At 43.8% G+C, this 12,816-nt stretch overlaps 1 protein-coding gene across 1 annotated transcript in view; it reads right to left on the bottom strand.

Moving 5' to 3' along the window:
* LOC126281908 (uncharacterized) overlaps window positions 1-12,816 on the bottom strand; it is a 1,469,616-nt gene that overhangs the window by 1,005,562 nt on the left and 451,238 nt on the right. The window lies entirely within an intron of this gene.

The following is a 12,816-nucleotide window of genomic DNA, read 5'->3' on the forward strand; positions in this document are numbered from 1 at the left end:
GGCACCGAGACAGAACCAGGTTTCTTCATAAAACACAGCAGATCTCTACCCTGTCCTCCAAACAGCTGTCGCTTGACATTACTGAAGTAGCAAATGGCAGTTGTTTGGGGTTAGCGGAATGAGGGCGTTTGGCTCGGAGCTATCCTTAAAGTAACCGATTTGTGTGTCTCTGTGGTGCCACCTGATCATATTTGCTGTTGAAAATAAAGTACAATGCGCCAGAGCACGATGGTCTTATCTCTCGGCAGTGTCATGGGGCTGCCCGTGCACGGTCTTCTTGTGGCCGTATTTTCTCGTGGCCACCACTGCCAGAAATCATTGGCATCATTGGCATTCCCGCCAAGTCTTTCTGCAATATCCCAGAAGAAGCAACTAACGTCTCTTAGTCCCATTACACGGCCTCGTTCAAACTCAGTGAGATGTTGATAATGGCGTCTTTGTAGCCTTAAAGGCTACAAGGCTTCACCACGCCCAATATCAAAGGCAACTAACGCTCACAACCGTTACGGCGTCTACTTAGAGAAAATCTGATTTGCATTCTCACAATGGCGCTACTATGGCCATTCTTATACGACTAACGCGAAATTGTAGTAGATATCATCTTTCAGTTGTAGATGTAAACTTTCGTTTATGTCGCACAACTCTTTCCTGGTGTTGAGATGTTTTCCGCCAGTGTAGAACCATTTTTCTCTGTTTTCCTTGCTAGCATTCAATCCAGTTCTTTGTCACAGAATTTTTGAAGATCTCTAAAAGATGGTATTTCCTTGTTCTCAAATTTCGCTTATAGCTTTCGCTGAACCATGCAGTTCATACGTTTGTGCAAGTTTCCTTTTAGCCAAGTTGGTTCAAAGAAGGTAACTAAAAGAAATACGCAATGAGACGACCATAAAGCACGGTGACTTCAGTGTAATTATTATAGTTTCATTTCTGTTCGTCCCATTAAGTATTTCTTTCACTTACCTTCTGTACAATACTTTAGTAATTCTTTGTATGCATGGTCCAAATTACATCGAACCATGCGAAAGTTACTTTCCACCTTAAGTTTTGCACACCACCGACATTCCCATCAATAAATTTACTGACGTTTAGGCAAAAAGCTGTCGAGACTGCCTGCGAAGCCACTTCCGACGATCACTTCCCAGACTTCGGCTGCGAGCTTTGAATTGAGACGTGATTTTACCTAGATACATGACCAAGATAGTCCCAGCTGTGGCCTAGCCGTCAGTGCGCCTTGGCGAGTGACACGCTGTCATCATTACTGGTGTCTAATCTTACCGCGGAAAATCAACCACTTCGTTTTAAAATGGGCAAGAACTCTCGAGGAGTTCAGACGCCTTAAATCCAGCCCACATTTTCTGTGGGCAAAAATGTAGTCGTAGTTATTGCTCCTTTTTCCATCGTTTCAGATTTGCTACTTATTATCTTTATATAACCATTTTTCCTAAGGAATTCTAGACTTGTGGATTTCCATCATCACGGAGACAGAGTATGTGATATTATTTCAGTGATTACAAAATCGAGTCGAATTTGCAATGACCTCGTCTAAATAAGCCGACTTATCACCCGTTGCATTACTTCTGGGCTGGATGGATGCACATTCTCTGTTGAGAACGGTGTCTTAAAGCTCTTGTATCCTCTACTGAGGTAAGATAACTGACAGCTTTTGTAACTCGTTATCTTGGATGCTGGCAGTGTTACGGAGTTGCTGTCTGTTCTGCTCCGGCATATGTCCCACCGCGGAACGGTCTGGGGACCTTGCTTGCCACGAGAGTACCTCAACATCACGCACATAGTTCGTGAAGTCCAGTACCAAATGAGAACGAGCATTAGTCTGTTAAAATATGGCACCTCCATTCTATCACATGACAGGTAAAACAAGTCGTCCATTATGTACCACTGTGCTGTCAGAATTCTCTCAATCACTACCAGCCATGACCAGAAGGCTCTCCACATAGTGACGTCAGGGCTAACACTGCTGTACATTTGAAAAACATTGGATTGATGGCACCTGTCGTCACATCGCCAACATACTCGCCAACGATTGTAGTCCAGCGTAGGACAGAACAGCGATTCATAGCTGAACACAAATGCATCCTGGCCACAGCCGTTTGTGATATGGTGTTTACGGCAGCCCGTCCGTGGTACATCTCCCTAGTCGAGCTGCTGCTATTCTTCAACGACTGGTGCACTATGGTACAGGATACTGCAAATAGTCCATTACTTGTTCCTGGAGAGCAGGCCCAGATATGTAGGAATTAGGAAGTACTTGGTGCACAACATGGCACCCTCCATTGTACACTACTGGCCATTAAAATTGCTACACCAAGAAGAATAGCAGATGATGAACGGGTATTGATTGGACAAATATATTATACTAGAACTGGCATGTGATTACATTTTCAAGCAATTTGGGTGCATAGATCCTGGTTTAAAGAAATCACAGAAAACGCTAATCTGGATCTTTCCGAATGCGAGACCTGTGTGCGAAACCACTGTGCCACCTCGCTCGGTATGTTTCTTAACAGTATACTAACATGTGTAAGAAAGAAAGGAAAGTATTAACTGGTTCTCAATAGAAAAGACAGAGGATGACAATTGTTGAACTGTATAAAATAAAATCGTCATAACGCCTGAACGCTTTGAATTAGGATATTCAAACTGTACGGTTGGCCGCAGGGCATTATGGGAATTAGAATGCGCATGTGTAGTTTTCTTTAGCGGCAAATCTCACTTTCACTTGAACCGATCCATCAATAAGCAAAATTGGCGCATTTGGGAGACTGAGAATCTGCATTTCGCGATCGAGGAGTCGAGGAGTCTCTTCGCCTTCAAAAGGTGACTTCGTGGTCTGCAATGAATGTCCAGTCACGGAATAATCGGTGACTACCGAACGGTATGTGAAGGTTTTGGAAGATGATTTCATCCCCATTATGAAATGTGATCGTGATTTGGACAAGATGTGGTTCATGCAAGACAGAGCTCGACCTCATCGAAGCAGGAGAGTGTTTGATGTCTGGAGGAGCACTTTGGGGACCGCATTCTGGCTCTGGGGTATCCAGAGGCCACTGGCATCGCATCGATTGACCACCATATTCTCCGGATCACAACACATGCGACTTCTTTTTGTGGCGCTCTATTAAAGGCAAGGTGTACAGCAATAACCCCGAAACCAGTGCTGAGCTGAAAACAGCCATTCAGGAGGTCATCGGCAGCATCGATGTTTCCATTCTTCAGTGGGTCATGCAGAATTTCACTACTCCTCTCACCACATCATCGCCGAAAGTGGCGGGCATATCGAACATGTCATAACCTGAATCCGAATAACTGTAGTGACTTTTACATGTTGAATAAAATGTGTGCACGCAGCAGTTTGTAAATAATTTACGTTTGTTTTGATGTAGTTCAATAATTGTAACGCAATAAGATAAATGGTGGTAATAGGAGAGTAAGGATTGACTGTAACTTGCGGAGAGAAGAAGAGGAGCAGAGTCTAGCGAAGCGGAGAGCTTTAAGAGGAGGAAGGCTGGAGGAGAGGGTGTGGGGTGGGTGAGTCCGCAAAATTAGGAACGCTTGTTCCCCTCCCCGCCGCTCCCGATCTTTTTGCTGGCCACACTGTCCGCAGCGCCCAGCGGCGACGACTGCGAGAAGTGCTTTCCAACGGTGTTTGGAAGGGTCTGAGCGGGCCACTTATCCCGGTGGCTTCTTGTTTGCTCCGCAGCAGCTGAGTAAACACACGCGGTGGGAACTTTTGGGTGGCGTCGCACTGTCTCCGCCAGTAAACACCGTCTCTAATTTTGCACAGTACTAAACGGTCGCCGTCACCGCGTGCGCCGCTGTTCCACGTCACACCTCGGGCACTCTTTGTGGTTAGCGTCGCGTAGGAGACTTTCAAGGTACCTCAGGGAGAGGCAAATTACTTGTCGAAAGCCCCCAGCTACACTACCCTTCTTCATAAGTATGGAAACACTAAGTGATTATGGACAAGGAAAAGGAAACACATTATGAAATTGCATTGTACTGTTTTCTAAGTGTTTATTAAGTTCAAAAAACACATAGGTAAATGCAGCTATGAAATTTTAGATTCCTCTATATAGCCACCTTTTGTTTTAACCAAAGACATGAGGTGGGTAAATTTTTCCAGGTTTTCAGCTGGAATTAGTGTCCCTTCTTGCTCCAAGACATCCCACAAGTGTGTACCATTCGATTCCCCGTTTTCGGATCCTCCTGTCCAACTTGTGCCACAGCAGCTCGATTAGGTTACAATCAGGAGCCTGAAGAGGCTGTTCTCCTTTTTTCAAATATTTCACATAGTTCTGACACATTCGGGACTAATGTTTTGTGTCGTTGTCTTGCTGAAAGACAAATCCTTTCCCAATCAGATGCAAACCAGATGCCTTGGCATGTCGCTGGAGAAGGGCATGATTATCCTTTTGGATCATTTTTGCATCTGCTTCCATCCAATGTTCGACTTTATTCCCTCCAATAGATCTGTGTACCATCTCAAAGTGCCCTCCATGCCTCACAATTGGAATTGAGTATTCATGCGTTCACTGGGTAAACGGTGTAATTTGTGGCGGCATTTACTTACAGATATTTCAAACTTGGATTCATCAGTGAATAAGACTCTTTCCAAATCCTCCGATGTCCAACGCTGATGTGTCGTAGCCTATTGGAGCCTTTCTTGTTGTTAACAGGTGGGAACTCCGGTTTCGCTGCTGCTACATAATCCTCGACTTGTTTTCTCGTAGGTGCCAAGTGACGTCTCCCTGTTGACCCACTCACTGGGGTATCTCTAGATATACTTAGTTCCGCATTCAACTCAAGGACTCTTTCGAATCTATTAAGTTTATTGGTCACTAATAAAACTTATCCCGGCGTTCTGATATTTTCCTTTATGCTCCAGAGCGGGGATGATCATCATTTTGAAACTTCTTAATAAAATTTTTTTACTTAAACTGCTGAGGAAAATTGAATATACTGTCTCTTTACTATTCTTTATTATCTGAACACTGACCCACAATATAACTACTGTAGGCTCTAACAACTGATAGGCCTGTGGTTAGTAAAGGAAAGATTTTGTTGCAGAGCAAACAATATATTTACCTTAAGAATGTGACAACCAGTTCCAAAATTGTATAATCGTCCATGACATTCAGTTCCAAAAATTATATAATCATCGACAAGTTGCATTTCCATGACGGACACACGTCCAGATCGCCTGCTCGCGCTGACACTTCAAACATCTAACTTCCATCACTGCTAGCTGTTCACCTCCAACTTCCATCACTGCTGGTGATTCACCTCCAACTACTCAGTCCGACCAGCAAAGAGTCTCTTACAGAGTGCAACACAGCGCTGTCAGAGTTATAAATGCAAAGCGTTACATAGCGCTGCCAACATACAAACGCATAAACAGCCTACTTACAATTTGAGCCTGTATCTCGATGCCGCTAATGGACTACTGCCATATTGGTGCAAAGTAAGTATCTTTACCAGTGAATCATAATTAATCTTGCACTTTGGGGGCTTTTCAGTTACTTTCGCTGCGTGTACTACCTTCTTTCACGGCGTGTTCTCCTTTCATACAAACTACAACTGAACACAACTGTTAACGTCGTCCCTCTACACAATCGCGCCGCCTACTGGGGCCACCTGCCGTGTTTAGTAGAACTACTTGGACATGTAATGTCAGTTTACATAAAAATGAGCAATACCAAAATGTATGTATATGTACAACAATTGTCTGTGCAATGCTGCAAGGGTCATTATTAACCATTATTCGAGCATACTACCCTAAATTCTAAACAACAACTCACATAGATCACTTCCATCTTGCTCGTTATTATACGCATTATGGTGTTTCCAAACTTATTGGGGGTGGGTGGTGGTTGGGGGGGGGGGGGGTGGTAGTGCATATGCAAACTCCCATAAGAATTTTCTAAAATATTCGCGGCCTTAGCTCCTTGGTGTCTACAACAAGCGTTATACTATACAAATACAGTATTATTGAAGTAATGAGCCACATTGTAATACGTTCGAGGCAAAGGGTGTTTCCAGCTGTGTTTCGGGGACTGCTTCAAAAAGCATTCAGAAAAACTGTTATCGCGTAATGACTGAGTAACGAGTTTATACTGACTCGAAAATAGTGTCTTTGAAACGGAAGGTATTATTTACCCACACTTCAACGTATCGGCTTAATCAAAATAATTTGCTGAAAGAAGAAAAGTGGATTAGAATGTAACGTTCCGTCGACGACGATCAAAAGTATCCGGGCACACACAAAAACACGTTTTTCATATTAGGTGCATTGTTTTAGCGCCTACTGCCAGGTACTCAATATCAGCGGCCTCAGTATCATTAGACATTGTGAGAGAGCATAATGAAGCGCTCTGTGGAACTCACGGCAAGGTGATTGGGTGTCACTAGTGTCATACGTTTGTGCCCGAGATTTCCGCACTCCTAAACGTCCCTAGGTCCACTGTTTCCTATGTGACAGCAAAGTGGAAAAGTGAAGGGACACGTACAGCACAAAAGCGTACAGACCTACCTCGTCTGTTGACTGACAGAGACCGCCGACAGTTGAAGAGAGTCGTAATGTGTAATAGGCCGACAACTGTCCAGACCATCACATAGGAATTCAGAACTGCATCAGGATCCACTGCAAGTACTATGGCAGTTAGGCGGTAGGAGAGAAAACTTGCATTTCATGGTCGAGCGGCTGCTCATAAGACACACATCACGCAGGTAAATGCCAAACGGCGCCTCGCTTGGTGTAAAGACATTGGACAATTGAACAGTGGAAAAATGTTGTGTTGAGTGACGAATCAAGGTGCACAATGTGGCGATCCGATGTCAGGGTGTGGGTATGGAGAATGCCCGGTGACGTAATCTGCCAGCGTGTCAAGTGGTGTGATTGTGTTATGGAGGTGGCTTGCACCATTTGTTGTTTTGCGTGTCACTATCACAGCACAGGCCTACATTGATGTTTTAAGCACCTTCTTACCTCCCACTGTTGAAGAGCAATTCAGGGATGGCGATTCCTTTTTTCAACATAATCAAGCACCTTTACACAATGCACGACCTGTGGCGGATGGTTACACGACAGTAACATCCCTGTAATGGACTGGTGTTCACAGAGTGGTGACCTGAATCCTACAGAGCACCTTTGGAATGTTTAGGAACGCCGACTCCGTGCCAGACCTCACCGACCTCTCCTCAGTGCAGCACTCCCTGAAGAATGGGCTGCCATTCCCCAAGAAACCTTCCAGCACCTGATTGAACATATGCCTGCGAGAGTGGAAGCAATCATCAAGGCTAAGGGTGGGCCAACACCATATTAAATTCCACCATCACCGATGGAGGGCGCAACGAACTTGTAAGTCATTTTTAGCCAGGTGTCCGGATACTTTTGATCACATTTCGAAACAAACAACAAGTTCGGACTGGAGAGAAACATTGAACAAAATGGACTGCGTCATTTAAAAGAAACCATCTCGCCTTAAGCGATTTAGGGAAATCACGGAATATTAAATTTGGATGAACAAGAAAATAATTAAGCCGGCATCCTCACGAAGATGAGTCCAGCGCGACACGTTGATCGGTGATAATTCGTTGGACAACACGTTGCATCTGTTAGCATATTTTTCGCATGTTACTAGCATTTGCCAATCAACACACATAGCAAGTATATAGCATCATCTCTTTAACAGATATTCTTCTAAGCATTTCGTTTACAGAAGATTAAATGAACTCAAAGTCACCAAGAGCTTCAAATCCCAGGAAGAAAGAAAGTGTGGCTGTTCAGGCTTTTAACAGTTGGTTACGTTAACGTGACTGGAATTGTGTTACACAAAGTACCCACAAACCTGACATGAAAAACTTTTGGAAAACCGAACCACTATGCATCTTTACACAATGAGATCATACAGCTTTAATTTATTGTATATCGCAGATTTTGTCTCGTTAATTTACGTGTAAATTGCAATATTTTGCGGCATGGACATATTTCGTTAACCAGTGCTTAATTATACGAATTTTTAGTGTCTCTTGTTCTTGGTGCACATCAATACTAGATTCACGTCTAACTTCCCTAGTATACTGCAGACGATATCAATCCTTTTCAGAGGAATTGGTAGGAAATCTGGTATGATGTAATCATATACACAGAAAGGTTGGTGGAAAACACCTGATTCTAATCCAGATGGTCAGACCATCCATCAACATCACAAAGTTGATTGCGAGGTCAAAATCAACAGAACTGGACACAATTCGGCCTCTACAACTTCGAGACAAAGCACGTAACAGCCTTTTCTCTGTACTTTTATCATGTAAATTAATGGAACCATGAATGATAATGACTTTTCAGCGAATAAAGCAAGATCAAGGTTGCATTTGACCATCGTTAGGAGAGTGTTTACGAATCAGAATAGCTCTACTATGCTCAAAATTGTTACTTGTAACGTTTTGCGTTATTTTGCAGAGTAATATTTTGTATCGACCTTCGTCACGAAGGGGTTATAAAACAGAATTTGAAGGTACAGATTTTTCCAAATGGATCATCAGAAACAATGTCAAATAATAAATTACCCGAGTGGTCTCTCATAGACGTGCGGCAACCGAGAGCGTTCCAAAAAATTGTTAAAAATGTACGTATTATTTCACAGTTTTCTAATTTTAGTAAAACTTGGGAAATGGTCTGAAATCATCTAGTTGGAATGTTGTATAAATAACAAAAAAGAAAGACAAAGGGCAGCGTGATGCCGGCTCGGTTCCCTGTCAGGGATGCGGTATTGAGAGGCATGGGGTCAGTATAGCGATCTCCCGACCGTTGTTCACTTTTCAAGCCTTGGGGCTGCTACATCTCATACAAGTAATTCCTCAGCTGGCCTGTAGAGGCTAAGCGGATCCCGTTCCAGGCCTCCACTAACGAAAGATGCCTGGTAGTACCGAGAACGGAACCCAGTCCCTCCGCAAAAAAGCCATACACGCTGAAAACTGTGCAACGGAGGCCGTTCGTATAAATTTTCTGGCACAGTACATCCGAGTAATTTAGTCTGGCATTACATTTATAGTGATTTTTTGAGCTACACATAGATCATTAAAACAATATAATTATTACAGCGTGTATGGAAGGCGTTTTAATAGTGCAAACAAATCTTGGTCAGATCTGTACTATTTGATCACTGCAAGGTACAAACCCATCCGTTTAGAGGCGTCGTATTCATACATTATAGCTCCTGCTTCATAACCTAGGTCGTTAAAGCATGTTGCTGGAAAAGCGTTCAGTACGGAGGCATTTGTTTCGAATTTCGGCCGTGGAAAAGAGGTTCATCATCAGCGCCGACTGGCAATGAGAGTGCAGTGTAGTTCTTGACGCAAAAATTATACTTTGATGACCTAATTGAGATCCAAAGCCAGTCCGCACGCTCTCATCGAGTGGCAGCGTACTACGCTGTTGGTACATTCCAGCGGTCCAATGGTGTTACGTGTGACAACTAGACTGTGTGCCGTCAGCTGCTCCCCCCCCCCCCCCCCCCCCCTCCACCCCTATTCTGGTTTCATTCCACGCTCACCCATAAACAATCATTTAAAATGCTGGACTCTACATCATAGTCCCACAAGTGACAGATATATGCCTGCCGCAGCACGATGGTGTTCCCACAGATATATACCTGCCGCAGCACGATGGTGTTCCACAACTTTGCATTTCAGAGTACGCTATGAACATCAACGAAAATGGGTAACAAGTATCGCGTAAGTATTAACTAAGCACAGAAAATAATAGCAATTATAGTTCCAAAAATATGGATATATAACTAACCCGCGAATGGAGATGTTTCCATAGCCTAATATATTTAGCCAAAATGCAAAGTGGATACTTATTTGCAATGAACGGTTACATAATCAAACATTTAGCGCTCAAATGTACATCCGTTATAGGCGTCAAAATGCTCTCAGTAGATGCAAGTGATAATACCTCGGCTGACCGTAATACAGGCGCACAGAGAGCGCGATCGTTACATTCAACAGTGGCAGAATGAACCTTTGCATGCTGTTCGCACAGTAGCAGAGACTTCAATAAGAACTGAACAGGAGAAATTACCGTCGTCCGTCCAGGACACAGGAGACGGACACTACCAAGACTCACTACACTCTCGAAACCTACACTGGAGTCACTGCAATGCAGAAGCTTATTCTATATTGCGAAGTCATCAGACGCGCAGTGGTTGTATTAATAAAGCAGACCGTTAATATATGTTCTCTGGCTAGGAAAAATGGATATTTCAGAGCTAGGCAGTTGGGTTGTATCTCTCGATCTACAACGCGTCGGATAAATTGGACAACATTATGGGTTAGGAAAAATATGTTGCTGTTCTTTCGTTCAATTCGTAAACTGTTTTGCTGCAACGCTTGTCTATCAAATTCAAGTCTGTTTATCTCGGAATAGCTATTGCAAACTATACCCACTTGAACTTACTTACTGTAATCGAGCTTTGGTCTCAGAAGTTGAGTCCCATAGTGCTCAGAGCCATTTGAACCACTTTTGAACCTGATTTGAAGTCATTCAGAAACAATACGGACTCCACAACATACCCAAGAGGTACAAATTTGTTGTTGTGTCCTGAAGGGAACGCACTCACTTTTTGGGGACGTTATATGCGCGTTCTTTCGTACAGAAACAATGATTCCAAGAAAAGTCAACAGATGGAAGCAAACGTCACATTTGCAAAATATGCGGATGCAGTACGGTGAACTGAGAGCCAGCTTTTCAAAATGCAGTCAAGAGGTAAAGGCCACTGCTTGTATATTCTGCAGATAACGTATTTATTATAGTGACAGAATTACATCAAGAAAGCTGCAAAGTGATTTTTACGTGTTTCAATTTGGAAACACGTAATTTTTTCACAGACCTTCCACTAGGAGTACTTGATACCACTCTGATCAGAGTAGCCAACTGTCAGAAACACAAGCTGCGCCCTCTTAACTGCACATTCATTGGTACCTTTACCCTGTAGTATGTCGTCCACACGCGACTGTCCAATGGTTAGATGGTGATACATATTTCTTGAACGTGAAATTTAAAACTTCGGCTTTTTAGTTTTTGCTATACTCAGCTGCCACACCACACTGACCAACAAGGGACTGAATGGAAGCCTTAGATCTGCTGTCCATTTCCTCCCATTCTCTCTTCACGATTACCCCACCACAATAGGAGGTTGACGGTTCTTATCCTCGTAGTATATGTCACCAGACAGTAAGTAGTACGTGCGCCAGTTATGATTGAAATCTATCTAAGAGCTTAGGAGGAGCTGCTGTCCGCGTCTTCGCCCACATATGATTATGTCACATACATTTCCTATATATTTGACATAATTGACACGTACATGTAGACGAATTTCGCTCTGCAGTTCGTTTTCACATAGCTTATTGTTTATGACGTCATATCTCCTTAACCATGTGTCGTCCAGTGATGTAATATTGCAGGTACATTCAGTCGTATAAGAAAACACTGTAAGGAAAGTGTGTTTCGAATAAATTTAGTAGTAAAGAAGTAATAAATTGTAATGTCGTGCCTCATGCCGCAGTTTTAATGCATGAGTAGCAAAAATGCAGTAAGCAAAAAAATTTTCTTTTCATCTTTTTCTGCAAGTTGTCAGCTACAAAAAGCTGGTAAAGCTTTGATATCATGTGTAAAGCTTGTTTCAAGTTACTAATTGCTCTCATTCCCAAATCCTGGATGAAAAGGGTATGGATATTCACACGTCTTGAGCTACACTTCCTCTTCATCCCGAATCTCACCCCTTTGATAGGTAAGTGGTTCTTATGCCAATAGCGATTCTTTTCCGACAGTAAGTGATATGTGTACCAAGTTTGGCTGAAAGCGGTCCAGTGGTTTAGGAAGAGACGGGGAACATACATACTTACATACATACATATATTTTTATAATATTTTTGGATTTCTTCAGTGGTTCGTGTGTCTACAGATTATACACTCCTGGAAATTGAAATAAGAACCCGGGAATTCATTGTCCCAGGAAGGGGAAACTTTATTGACACATTCCTGGGGTCAGATACATCACATGATCACACTGACAGAACCACAGGCACATAGACACAGGCAACAGAGCATGCACAATGTCGGCACTAGTACAGTGTATATCCACCTTTCGCAGCAATGCACGCTGCTATTCTCCCATGGAGACGATCGTAGAGATGCTGGATGTAGTCCTGTGGAACGGCTTGCCATGTCATTTCCACCTGGCGCCTCAGTTGGACCAGCGTTCGTGCTGGACGTGCAGACCGCGTGAGACGACGTGCATTGTCCTGTTGGAACAGCAAGTTCCCTTGCCGGTCTAGGAATGGTAGAACGATGGGTTCGATGACGGTTTGGATGTACCGTGCACTATTCAGTGTCCCCTCGACGATCACCAGAGGTGTACGGCCAGTGTAGGAGATCGCTCCCCACACCATGATGCCGGGTGTTGGCCCTGTGTGCCTCGGTCGTATGCAGTCCTGATTGTGGCGCTCACCTGCACGGCGCCAAACACGCATACGACCATCATTGGCACCAAGGCAGAAGCGACTCTCATCGCTGAAGACCACGTCTCCATTCGTCCCTCCATTCACGCCTGTCGCGACACCACTGGAGTCGGGCTGCACGATGTTGGGGCGTGAGCGGAAGACGGCCTAACGGTGTGCGGGACCGTAGCCCAGCTTCATGGAGACGGTTGCGAATGGTCCTCGCCGATACCACAGGAGCAACAGTGTCCCTAATTTGCTGGGAAGTGGCGGTGCGGTCCCCTACGGCACTGCGTA

Source organism: Schistocerca gregaria, chromosome 7 (assembly GCF_023897955.1).
Source record: "Schistocerca gregaria isolate iqSchGreg1 chromosome 7, iqSchGreg1.2, whole genome shotgun sequence".
NCBI lineage: Eukaryota > Metazoa > Arthropoda > Insecta > Orthoptera > Acrididae > Schistocerca > Schistocerca gregaria.